General features: G+C 34.1%; 1 long non-coding RNA gene across 1 annotated transcript; it reads left to right on the top strand.

Annotated features, from left to right (window-relative positions):
- Positions 1 to 1,181: 1,181 nt before the first annotated feature.
- Positions 1,182 to 12,457, top strand: LOC127561841 (uncharacterized). Its single transcript, XR_007953548.1, has 3 exons — positions 1,182 to 1,327; positions 8,247 to 8,373; positions 12,230 to 12,457. It is a non-coding gene; the product is annotated as an uncharacterized LOC127561841 (long non-coding RNA).
- Positions 12,458 to 13,177: the final 720 nt, after the last annotated feature.

Here is a 13,177-nt window from a genome sequence, read left to right as displayed (position 1 = left end):
AAAAAACCTTGTGAATGCATCACATATGAATTGCTATCAAACTCTAACATTTGGTGTGCTTTGTCAACCTCAACATTTGGTGCCTATTCTCATCATTTGACAGTATATTTAAGACACAATCCTAAAGAAGAGAATCTTAAACATTTCTAATCATAACCTTAAAGAAAAACCAAAATACAACTCTAAATAATAGAAGAGATGAGGGAATTAAAATGATTTAAAATATTGAAAAGATTAAGGGTGAGCAAAAAAGGGAAAAGAAAGAAAAGCTGTGGAAGAAGAAATTGAGCAATAGACCCAAGAAGTTGGAATAAACCTCCAAAGTAAATTCTGTAGCAGTAGAATCAACAATAGGAAGGAATGAAACATTTTCTATTGGAAAACAACTTAGAAGGTCACCAGGAAGGATCATTTGTTTAAAAGAGGAGTGCAGTCCAGTGAAGGCAGTCTTGGGACAAGCCAGCAGCAGGCCACTCACAAGAAAACAAGGGACAGTGCTTCCCACCACCCTAGGAGCAGGCTCAACTTTAACATGAATTAAAAGTTGGAAAATAGGCTGGAAAGTGAGCAAAAAAGAATAAAAACATCTTGGATAAGGATCAGAACTTAGACCAGAGAGCAAATGGCTAAAAGACAAGCTCAAAAACAGTCAGGAAGTTTCAGAGGCAAGATCTGAATCAAGAGTTGTCAATTTAAAGTTCTATCAATTATTCCAAGTTACCAATAATGAAAATAATTAATCATAATAACATAAATAAGAAATGTTAGAATATTTCATAATATAAATAATAATAAAAATGGAGGAATATTATCCTGATTTAATTAAAAGTACATAAAACTTATGAAAGAGTTCTCTCTACTGAATGATATAAAATACAAAGCATTATTAGTATATTAGTTATAGATAGGAGAATGATAATAAGCATAATCAAAGGGAATTAAGAAATAGTTGTATAAACCTCTGAATCTGTTTTCCAGTACGGTAACCTTTATTAGGTATCTATTCATACTTTTTAAGAACTTTGGCTCTCTGAAACTGAAAGTAAATGCAATTCATGTCCCCATTTAATTTCTGGTTCACAATGATTCATTTTATCATACATCTGCTTGTTCAATGGTCCATGCAGCACTCATTGTGAGATCAGTGATCTAAAATTTCTTGCTAACATAGAGAATGATAAATGTGGGTGTACGCCGTGTGTGTCTCACTCAAAAACTCTAAGACTGAAGCCTTGCGATTGTTCCTTAGTTCTGACAATCTCTCTGCCCATGAGGATCTGTTACCTTCTTATTGACTTATTCCTGATTATGACCACAATCATTCCAGGTAAAGCAAGCATTTCTATGCAAACATTCATTAAACACGTAATATAGAATGACTCATAGTGTCTCACTTTAATTTAAAATAAAACAAAACCAAAATTAGAGGCCTATAGAGACTATCATTTTCATGTGAACAGCCTCTATGTCTTATTTCATCTTGAATCTCCTGCAAGTAGCATACCTGACATGTGTAGTAAGTTATTGGCCAATAGGGCATTACTTAACCTAGCAAGTTGATGTAACTTGGTAACATACCATTGATTAAGGATCAAATTGGAGGAAATGAGATGGAAGGATTAAGTGATGGTTGTAAAGTCAAGAATCCCTATTTTTAAATACTGCCTCTTCCCTTTAATCTTAACCTCTCTGAGTCTTATTTTATTACTTTATAAAATAACTGAGATAGATTAAAAGACTTCTGAGTACTCTTTTAGCTCTATATCCATGATCTTATAATATGTGATTTACCAAGGTATTGCTAAAAAGGTAGCTGATGGTTAGCTAGGTTACGGAGGTTTGGATTGAAGAGATTCAAGGGAATCTGCTGCTCACACTCTTTTATAAGTGGTAAAGTATTTATTCTGATCTCCTCAGTGAATTAGTTTTGTTTGTGGCAACATGCCCTTTCCCTCATTAATATTTTTTCCTCTGTATCTCAGTTGCCACATCTACAAAATAGTAATAATAATACCTGAATTACTTCTTCATTTCATAGTTTAATTACAAGGAAAGCATTTTTGGGGAAGATGTATTAGAGAAAATGTATTGTTATAATTAGTTTATACTAATAATAAGTACAGAGTAGTAAATATAACCTAAGTCATTTGTCATAGCACAGAATTGGGATGAAAATTCCCAAAGAATAGACAATTGGAATATGAATCTTCTTAAATGATACCTTAAAAAATTGTTCCTCTTTTTCAAGTACCAATCCTGTCAGTCACCTCATGGAACTTTCCTTTCTCCCTACTACTAAAAATGACTTTTTCTACCTTTAATTGATTTCTTATAACTCTTTGCTTGCTTCTCTATTTTTTGTTCATCACAGTCTGCTTTACCTCACAGTTGATTTTGTTCATATCTTATCACCTACTAAATTTTAATCTCATGAAGGCAAGCTTTCTTATCTTCATTATAATATTCCTAGAACTTGAAATATATTAAATATTTATTCATTTGAATTAAATTGACTTAAAATACCAATATAAAAATATCAGCTGGATGTATCTTATTATTGAGAAACAGCTATGGGAGATTGGACAGGGTAGCTTGTAAGGGATGGGAATTGGAATCATAAGACTTGCGTTCAGAAATCAAACTACATTTACTAGTTTTAAGGTCATAAAAAAGTCAATTAACTCTCAGTTTTCTCTGAACAATGAGGGTCATAGAATGTACCTCAGCAACCATGTAGTCTGACATTTCCATTTTGAAGATGTGGAAAGAGAAGCCCAGAGAGGATGAATTCTCCTCAAGGCTATGCAGTTATAATTATCAGAGGTAAATTTTAATCCCTGGTCTTCTGACTCTAGAGCAAATGGTATTCCTTCTAGTTCTGAGTTAACTGTCTGGTACTTAGTATAAACTTAATAATGTTTACTGTTTGTGTCTTTTGCCTAATGATATTTGTCCTACCTGCATCCTATAATTCTCATTATAAGTAAAAAGCTTTGTAAATTTAAAAGAGTTCTAAAAATATCAGCTATTAATCAAAGGAGAATCAGCTTATGATTCCTTTGTTGTCTTCATTTCAAAACAAATCCTTTTTTTAGACCTGCACTGGAGCTTACAGAAGTTTTATTCTTATAATTGATTATCTTTATGCTGAAAATTGTTGTACTGCTGGCCTATGATAGTATCACTTGGTGATTACAGATTTTATAGAGGAGGCTCTGATTTTAAATTCCCACTGGCCTGTTTGATTAGGTAAAGAAAACTTAGAATGTTGGTATCTTCTCTAAAGGAGCAGTTAGGTGCTACAGTGCAGTTAGTAAGAGCTGAGTTTCACTGATTTTTGACGTCTCATTGAATCATTCACTTCCATTTCTCCAATTTTAATTTTTAACGAATTATTCTTTGATCAGTATTTTAACCCCATCTTTGCATTTGACCAATTGTATTTTGAAAGGAGTTGTTTTGTTCATGGATTTTTTTCCATTTTCCATATCCATTTTTTTCATTTTAAAGGAATTGTTTTCTTCAGTCAGTTCATGTGTTTTTTTTCCCCAATCTGTTGGCTTTTCCCAAAAAGCTTTTATAATTTTTCTGCATGGCTCTCATTTATTTTCCCCATTTTTCTATCTCTTACTTGATTTTTAAAATACTTTTTGAGCTCATTTAAGAGAGCTTTTTGAGTTTGAGAGCAGTTCATATTCCCTTTTGAGGCTTCACAGGTATGAATTTTGCCATTATTGTCCTCTTCTGGGTTTGTGTTCTAATCTTCCCTGTTCTAGGGTCAGAGCTCTTTTTGCTTTTTTTTGCTCATCTTAAAAAGTTGAGCTCTGCTCCTAGGGTTTAGAGGAAATTGTTCTAAGCTTGTGTGTGTGTGTGTGTGTGTGTGTGTGTGTGTGTGTGTGTGTGTACATGGATAGGGGCCTCACACTGCCTTTTCACTGTGCTAGGGCCAGCTGTGCTTTGGCTTTTCTCATCATGCTGAGTTGGCCTGGCCTACTCCTCCCTGTTAATCCAGGATCTGAGTCCTTACAGTTTGCCTTCTGTGGTTATTAAAGGTTTCATAGCTGTTCTTCTGAGCCACTGGCCCTCTGAGCTAAGACAAAGTAGCCAATACTGCTCTGCTTTGACTAAAAGCCTCATACTAGATTCCCTGAGCTGTATGTTTCCATGTGTGTTGGACCACATTTTTCTCCCTGATCCTTGCCCAAAAAAGACAGACCTTTCCTAACTCCTAAAATATCTTAAGTTGGAAAAATTATTTCACTGCTAATGATGTAGGTCCTGTCACTTTAACATCTATCTAGAGGCTTGATCCAGCATTGATTCTGAGGGAAACTGGGGAAAGTCGAGGCAATATCAAGGTCTCTCTCTGCTATCTTGGGTCTGCCCCTGGTCTATGGTACTTTTTAACAAGTTGTAGTTTTCTCCCTTGTTTGTTTTAATTAGATCTAATTTTGCTTTTGGTTTGTCTCAGATTATGATGGCTATCCCTCCTTTTTTAAAATTCACCTGCAGCATAACAGATTCTGCTCTGGTCTCTCACCTTTAGTGTGTGTGTATGTGTGTGGGGGGGTATTCTTCAGGTATTTTTTTGTAAACAACATATTATAGATTCTGTTTTTAATCCTTAAGCCTTCTGCTATATGTTCCATTTTATGGAAGTGTCCATCCAATTCACAATTCACAATTATAATTACTCTATCTTTCCCTCCATATCCCCCATTTATATTTTTCTTTGTCTCCTTTCATCCTGTCTTTCTTCATCAGTGTTTTGCTTCTGACCACTGATTTTCTCAATCTACCCTCTCTTCTATCAGTTCCCTTAGCCCAACTTTTTCTTGTTTTACTCTCCTCTTATTTCCCTATAGAGAAACAGATTTCTCTACCCAAGTAAATGTGTATGTTATTACCTCTTTGGGCCAAATCTGATGAGAGTAGAGTTCAAGCAATTCTCCCTCCATCCTCTCTTTCCCTCTACTCTAATAGCTATCTCTTCCTGTGATATAATTTATCCTATTCTGTCTCTCTTTTTCTTCTCTCTTCAATGAAATACTCTTTTTCACACCTTAATTTTTTATTCCATCAAAGTCAAATTATAATTGCATCCTCTGAGTGTGTATATCTGAGTGTGTTTATATGTCTTAAAAGTGATACAGTTCTTAAGAGTTATAAGTATCTTCCTATGTGGGAACAGATGCCATTTAAACTTTCTTGAAGAACATGTTGTTGTTATTGTTTACTTCTTACCATTCTATGTTTCTTTCAGGGTTTGAATTTGAAGATCAAATATTCTGTTCAGTTTTGGTCTTTTGATCAGAAAAGTTTGAAAGTCCTCAATTTCACTCAATGTTCCTTTTTCTCCTGAGGGTTTGTGCTCATTTATTTTATGGGTAGTTGGCTCTTTATTGTAATCTAAGCAACTTTGCCTTCCAGAATATTATATTCCAAGTCCTCCATTCTTTTGTTGTTAAATCTACTAAGATATTTCTCTTTAAGGCTTCACATATAGGCCTTTTGACATTGTTGTCCTTTTATGAATTTGTGTTTTGATTGGTCCTGTCACCATAGAAGCTTTCTATGGTCAGGCCTCTTTGCTTTGTTTTGTTTTTTCTTTTTATGCATTCTTCGATCTAATTTGTGACTTTTAAAGTTGAGCTTTGCCTCTGCAGTACAAGGGTTGCTGTCCAATCTTCTTGTACCTGGAAACAGTGTCTGATTACTAGCTTGCTTCACTAGAGCCTTCAGGGTTACTGGATCACTTTTTGTGTCCTGAGCTCCAGGACTAGTAGCTAGTCATGGCTGCAGAACTTTGATTGATGATCGTTATTGAAATTAGGAGTCTCCAACTGGTTTGCCTGATAATTGCCTGTACTGGGCTACATTTCCCTTTAATCCAAGTGAAATAAACTTTCCTGCAATCTTTAAAGTTATCTAGGAGTAGAAGATTGTTTCACCTAACCCTTTTGTGCATCCAAAATTTATTTTAAGGACTAATTTAAACTTGTTTTTAGGAAAACTAGAGAAAGAACTTTAATACCAAAAGAGCTCAGGCAACTTCCTTCCATTTTTTCTTTCATCTTAGCTCTTCCTTCTAAAAGCCTTGGTATGAAAGTTTTTAAAATGTTTCTCCTGTCCCCTGTGGATTTACTGATGAAGAGCATTCACATAGGAATAAGAAATCTGGGCTCTTGATTTGGTCACATATCCCATTATACACTTAAGTAGCTGTCATATGTTATGGACTATAGGATGAACATACCTTTACACTTTTACTCCTGTGAGTAATAAACTATTTGACTCATGATTCACTGAGCATTTATTTCCCTTCTCAACTTATGATCCTACTTATGATCCATATAGAGTATCTTCATATCAGCTTCTTAGGGCAATACCTTAAATTTCAAAATCCTGTTCTGTCTGCCCTAAAATCTTCCCTTAGATCATATATAATTTGTGTATCAAAAAACATGGTTCTATGCTGATTAAAATAATTTTAATGACAAAGTTTGAGGATAATTTATAATCAACCTAATTCATGACAGCCTGTGATGACCGCATATTTTAAAATCAGCTGGATTCAGGAATTCAGGTTAAGGGAAAATCTTCAATCTTTATTCTTTGTGGAGGTCAAAGCTGCGATAGGACTCAGACAGCAGTCTCTTTCTGCCTCTCTCTCCACTCCTCTGCCTCCACCCACCAAAAATCGTCATTTCCTATACAACACATCAGGACTTGCACAAAGAGTGGGCAGGGGCCATTCTTTCTCCAAGCATATATATTAATAGAGTATGGTCCAATTACTATTTAGCCTCACGTGCTTGGGACCTCAGTGCATCAACTTGAGCTTCAGCCCATTACAACAGCCTGCATATGAGAAAAAAAAAAAAAGCCTTTATCCTCTCATTTCATCAAAGAAACTGCATGGCAAAGTTTCAAATTTATATAATGTTGGACAAGAGATATTCAAACAGCAATGAACTCTAATTGGTTAACAGTTAAGAAAGAGGTACTTTTTTTACAAAGAGAAGTGGGTTTATTCAAATAAGGGTTGAGAGTGATACCATATCACACTTAGACAGAGAGACTATCCCTATACCCAGTCCACTCCCAATCTTGAACAATCAGGGGTCCTCAAAATACGGCCTGCGGGCCAGATGCAGCAGCTGAGGACATTTATCCTCCTCACCCAGGGCTATGAAGTTTCTTTATTTAAAGGTCCACAAAACAAAGTTTTTGTTTTTACTATAGTCTGGTCCTCCAACAGTCTGAGGCCCCCTATTTAAAAAGTTTGAGGACCCCTGACTAGACAAAAAAAAAAAAATCTCTCTCAAGCTGGATTGAATGGAATTCATCTTAAACTAGAAATTCCCTGTAAGGTTGGATGGGACCAAATAAAGGACAAAGTGGAGTATACATACAAATTATATGTTTATTTCAGGTTGAATCTTTTCTATATGTCTTTTTCAGCACAGTAGAGCAGAAAAAATTGTAAGTTGGGTACTGGGAAAATTACATTTTAATTTTGACTTTGCTATGAGTTAGGGTTGTAACTTTTGAGAATTTCAACTAATTTTTCTAGGTCAATTTCTTCTCCTATTAAATGAGTCAGTTTAAGAAGTCATATTTACCTTACTAGAGTCAGAAAGCAACAACTAATCATTAGAATGCTAGATTTGTAGTAAGGAAATCTTGGGTTTGAAAATTCCGTCTAGAACCTGAGCAAGTAAATAATTTAGCCTCTTTTGACCTCAGTTTTTTTGTATGTAAAATATGACTATTAGTTTGGTTGAATGCTAGGATCTCTTTTAAATTTAAATTTATGATTGTATGAGTCCTTTTCTTATGTGCTATAGGTTTACCATTGATTAACCTATCTGTCCTCAATCACTTTATCCATTAAAATAAGAAAACACATCCACCTATTCCTTGGACTTTGTAAAGTACAGGAAAGGTTTCATTGCACATATTTTCAGGGTTTTTTAATGTCTTGATCACTTTGGTTGATTTTACATATCTTTTAATTTTTTTATTATTTTACAATATTATTTGTTAAATGAGATCTTCTCGAGAAGAAAGAAGAGAAAATGGAGGTTGGGGATTCTTTGTTTTGTTAAAAAAGAATTACTAAAATATTTGTAAAATACATTTTATTCTAATTAAATATAAATGAAAGAAAATTTTAAGTTATAGAAAACAGCTCTGTTGTCATCATGTAAACTCAAAGTGAATTTTTGTTATTTCCTTTACAGCCATTAGTGAATTCTTGATCCGCAAGACATGCTTGAAACATTCTGGTGACTGTAAGATAAAGTGCTCTAAAGATCAACCACAACGAGGCTTCTGCGAGGGAACATTTCTAACATGTTGTCTTATAAGGTGACCCACTGAACTTGAAACAATTATTAAGAGACTTCCCAATACTTTTTCAACAGAAATGGTATTGTAAACTGTAAGACCTTTTCACCTTTACAACTGTGTTTGTCGACTATCTAAATATAATAAAAATTGCATACATATTTTATCTTAAAAACTTTGTTTATTTGTAAAAAAAAGTATTTGTTACATATACACATGTGTATATGTGTGCATACATATAATATGCATACATATACACACAACAATATTTTATATTAGCACATATTATGATTATTTGAGAGAACTTTTAACTCAAAAAATTAATGTTACCTCTTTTTTACAAATTTTATTTAAAGAAAACTAGAAACCTAGAACTAGAGCTAGAAGCAATCTTAGAGTGCATCTATTGCAATACCCTCATTTCAAATGAGAAAGTTGAGATTAAGGGAAATTCAGTGAGTTATCTAAGTTCATAAAGGAATAATATACGAGAAGTAGGATTTGAATCCAGTTATACTAATTACCAGCAGTGTTCTAAGCCTTTTATAAATGCTAGAAGACACATTTACAAAACTCATATACTAAAACAAGGGAAAAGAAAATCATACCTTTTTCAGAATACTAGTGAACTTGTGAACTCAAGATCTTACTCTGTGGTGTGTTCCAAAGGAGGTTTGTGCTACAACTTCCCAAATGAAATGTTTAAAGGTTTTGGTCTCCAAAGGTTATTATTCAGGAAAGAGCTTTATAAAGTCTTACTTGTTCTTCAATCTTCCCAGTAATAAATAATTAGATGAATGGATAGATAGATAAATAGATGAAAATAATAATTACTAACATTTGCACAGCACTTGCTATTTGCCAGGCACTGTGGTAAGTGCTTCATAATTACTAATTTGATTCTCACAACAACCCTGTCACATAGATGTTATTATTACCACTTTTATAGAGGAGGAAATTTATGTAAACAGAGGCTAAATGAATGCCTAATATCATACTGTTATTTAAGTACCTAAAACAAAAATTTGAACTCAAGTCTTCCTGACTCCTAGCCTAGCTGTCTCTGTGCAAGCAGATCAAAGAGAAACATGAGTTTTTCATAGTCCATGAAGTCCATGATAAGGGAGAAATGCTCCATATATCCATTACAAGTTTCCTACAGATCAGAAAGTCATATGAAACTGAGGCAAAGGGAAAACTTGTGATTTGCCCATGTATGACTTGTGGAAGGCCTATAAGTCTATGTGAAATTAGAATTATGTTTCTGAGCCATGAGTTAAAATTAGTATGTGTTCTCTCTTCATTTCTGTTTCCAAGCTTCCAAGAATCCTTAATTTCCCTCAAGATTCAGCTCATGTGCTATATATTTTCTTATAGTGTTTGGCAGAAAACTTTAAATATAATTAAAAGTTAAAATAAGTATGTTATAATCATAAAAGGTAGTAAGGAGATAGACAAGGCTAGAGTTCTCTTCCACTGGAAATGCTGCCATAAATTTCCTTGTGTCATGTCCTTTCTTTGTCTAATCTAGTCTACATATGAATTAAATATATAGATGAACAAATAACTACCCTACTCAACCAAATCTAGTGGCTCCCTATTACTGCTAAAACAAATAGATTCTGTTTACACTTAAAGCTCTTTAAATCTGCCACCAATGTCTTTCCATCCATAATGTATATTATTTTTCTTCCCACACTATGTAACAAGTGGGCTTCTCTGTTATTCATGTACACCACTCCATTTCCCATACATTTGCATTAGCTATTCCTTGATGCTCTCTTCCTTTCAGCCTCTTAGAATCCTTCCAGACATAGCTCAGTCAATAATGTATTGCTTCTCAAATCAAACTGATTGCTAGTATCTTTTCTTTAAACTACTTTATATATGTATTTTCCATATTATATATAATTTTCCATAAGAAACTCTTATGACTAATGCATTGGTCAAGGCATTGGTCAGATCAGTGAACACTGTGTTACAGATTTGTTCTGCTCCTGGCATTTTTCCAGGAATTGTTGAACAGCAAACATCATATCAACCATTCCTTGGATTTTCTGAAGCCTCATTGATTCACAAGTAGATAACTATCTTCCAAGTGAAGGATGAGATTATTAAGGAAGATTCTTGCAGAATGGCATAGTGATAGATAATAAAGGACTCCTTGAACTCCTAGGGGATAACATCACTTCTCATACTGAGAACATTTCAGTCAACTTGTGTATGCGTGGTACATATTATCACAAACAAAAACAACAAAACACTTCTTCCCTAAAATACCCTCAAGGCAGCTAGTCTCAGAACATATGTCTATTAATGTATTTGCTGTTCTGTTTTTTCTATGAATAATCAGAGAGCTCAAATTGTTGTTGTTGTTGTTGTTGTTTGTTTTATCTCTACTATGAAGCTCAGGGAGTATGTTGGGATGGCACAAAGTTTTGACTTGCTATATACAAGGGTTATAAATAAGTTAAATTAATTTATAGGTTTTCAATCATTGAATGTAGAGAAAGGAAACCTATTGATAGACCTGATATGGTTCTGATTAGCACTGGCATATCTTTGTTTCACAAAGACTGTGACCAGAGTTATGAATGGTTTAGCCATCATAGTGTGAAAATCATCATCAATGAGGAACTGGAACATTGGTTTCACTGAAGATTTTGAATAGAGCAAAAATAGGATATCATACAACCCAGTCTTCCTTTTTCTTCTTCATGTTTTAAGCATCCCTCAACTGCCAATTATGATTTGTTTTTGCTCTATTAGCTAAAGACTTCCCTGTGAAATACTACCTATACCATAGTCCAATAATCCCCTTTAAAATCTTAGGTGCTCCTAAAGATCTGCTTCTACTCTTATGAGATTAATAAACCAGGCCATATTTTATTATATTGCACAAACATGAACTTTATAATCTGGAACTTAGACAATTGGAAAAACGTCCGTGGTAGGTGGAGACTGTTATAGATCTGAGATTAGGATCATTACCTCTGTTGTTTTTTTTTTTTTAAGCTGTTTCTGAAGCATAATAGATTCTGTTCCAGTCTTTTAGCTTTACTCTGTATGTATCACTCTGCTTTAAATGTATTTCTTGTAAAGAACATATAATAATCCATTTTTAATCCATTCTGCTATCCACTTCTTTTTTTTTTATGGGGAGTTCATGCCATTAACACTCACATTTAAAATGACTAATTTTGTATTTCATGACATCTTATTTTCCCCAAGTTATACTTTTCTCTTTCCTTTCCCTTTTCCCCTCCTCAGTATTTTGCTTCTGACCACCACCTCCCTCAAACAGCTCTTCCCCTTTATAGCCTTTCCCCCTTCCTTAGTACTTCTGTTTTCTCTTCTATTAGCATCCTCTTTTTCTTTCCTCTTTCCTCTTGATTTCCCTATAGGATAAGACAAGTTTCTTAGTGAAACCAAATATGTCTAATATTCTCTCTTTGAGCCAAATCTGCTGACAGTATGATTCACACATTTTCACTCAATTATAATAGGTCTTCTTTGCCTCCTCATGAGATACAATTTACCTCATTTTACCTCCATTTTCTCCTTCTTCTAGTACAATCCCCATTCATCTTTAGTTTCTTTTTTATATTATCGCAATAAAATCAGTTATACATGCACCCTCTAAGTATATCCATAACATAGATATCATTCTCAAGAGTTCTTTCTTTTTTACCTTTTTATGCTTCTCTTGAGTTCTATGTTGGTGATCAAATTTTCTATTCAGCTCTGCTCTTTTTATAAGAAATAAATGAAATTCACCTGTAACATTGAATGTCCATTATTTTTTCCCTGAAAGATAATGCTCAATTTTGCTGGATAGTTGATTTTTGACTACATTCTAATTTCTTTTGTCTTTCAGAAAACCCTAGGCCGTTTGATCCTTTGGAAACTACTAGGTCCTAGGTAACTCTGATTGTGGTTCTTCGATAGCTGAATTGTTTCTTCCTGGCTACTTGCAATATTTTCTCTTTGATCTGGCAATTCTGAAATTTAGCTATGATATTGCTTGGAGTTCTTATTTTGGGCTCTCTTTCAAGGAGGTGAATTCTTTTTTTTTTTTTAATTAAAGGTTTTTATTGACAAAACATATGCATGGGTAATTTTTTCAACATTAACTCTTGCAAAACTTTTTTTTTCCAAATATTCCTCTCCTTCCTCTCATCCCCTCTCCTAGCTGGCAGGTAATCCAATATGTGTTGATTATGTTAAAATACATGTTAAATCCAATATATGTATACATATTTATATAGTTATCTTGCTGCACAAGAAAAATCAGATCAAGAAGGAAGAAAAAGAAAAACTGAGGAATAAAATGCAAGCAAATAACAACAGAGAAGGCTGCGTTGTGGTCCATACTCTGTTCCTACAGTTCTCTCTCTGGGTGTAGATGGCTCTCTTCATCACCGAATAAGTGGAATTGATTTGAATCATCTCATTGTTGAAGAGAGCTATGTCCACCAGAATTGATTGTCATACAGTCTTGTTGTGTATAATGGCCTTCTGCTTCTACTCATTTCATTTAGGATCAGTTCATGTAGATCTCACCAAGCCTTCTTAAAATCATCCTGTTGGTCATTTCTTATAGAACAATAATATTCCATAGCATTCATATACCATAATTTATTCAGCCATTCTCCAATTGATGGGCATCCACTCAGTTTCCAGTTTCTTGCCACTAGGGATGCCATGAACATTTTTACACATGTGGGTTCCTTTCCCTCCTTGAAGATCTCTTTTGAATATAAACCCAGTAGAAACACTGTTGGTATGCACAGTTTGATAACTTTTTGAGCGTAGTTACAAATTG

The sequence above is a fragment of the Antechinus flavipes genome, chromosome 4, assembly GCF_016432865.1.
Source record: "Antechinus flavipes isolate AdamAnt ecotype Samford, QLD, Australia chromosome 4, AdamAnt_v2, whole genome shotgun sequence".
Classification (NCBI taxonomy): Eukaryota; Metazoa; Chordata; class Mammalia; order Dasyuromorphia; family Dasyuridae; genus Antechinus; species Antechinus flavipes.
This window is presented reverse-complemented; position numbering and strand designations above follow the sequence as displayed.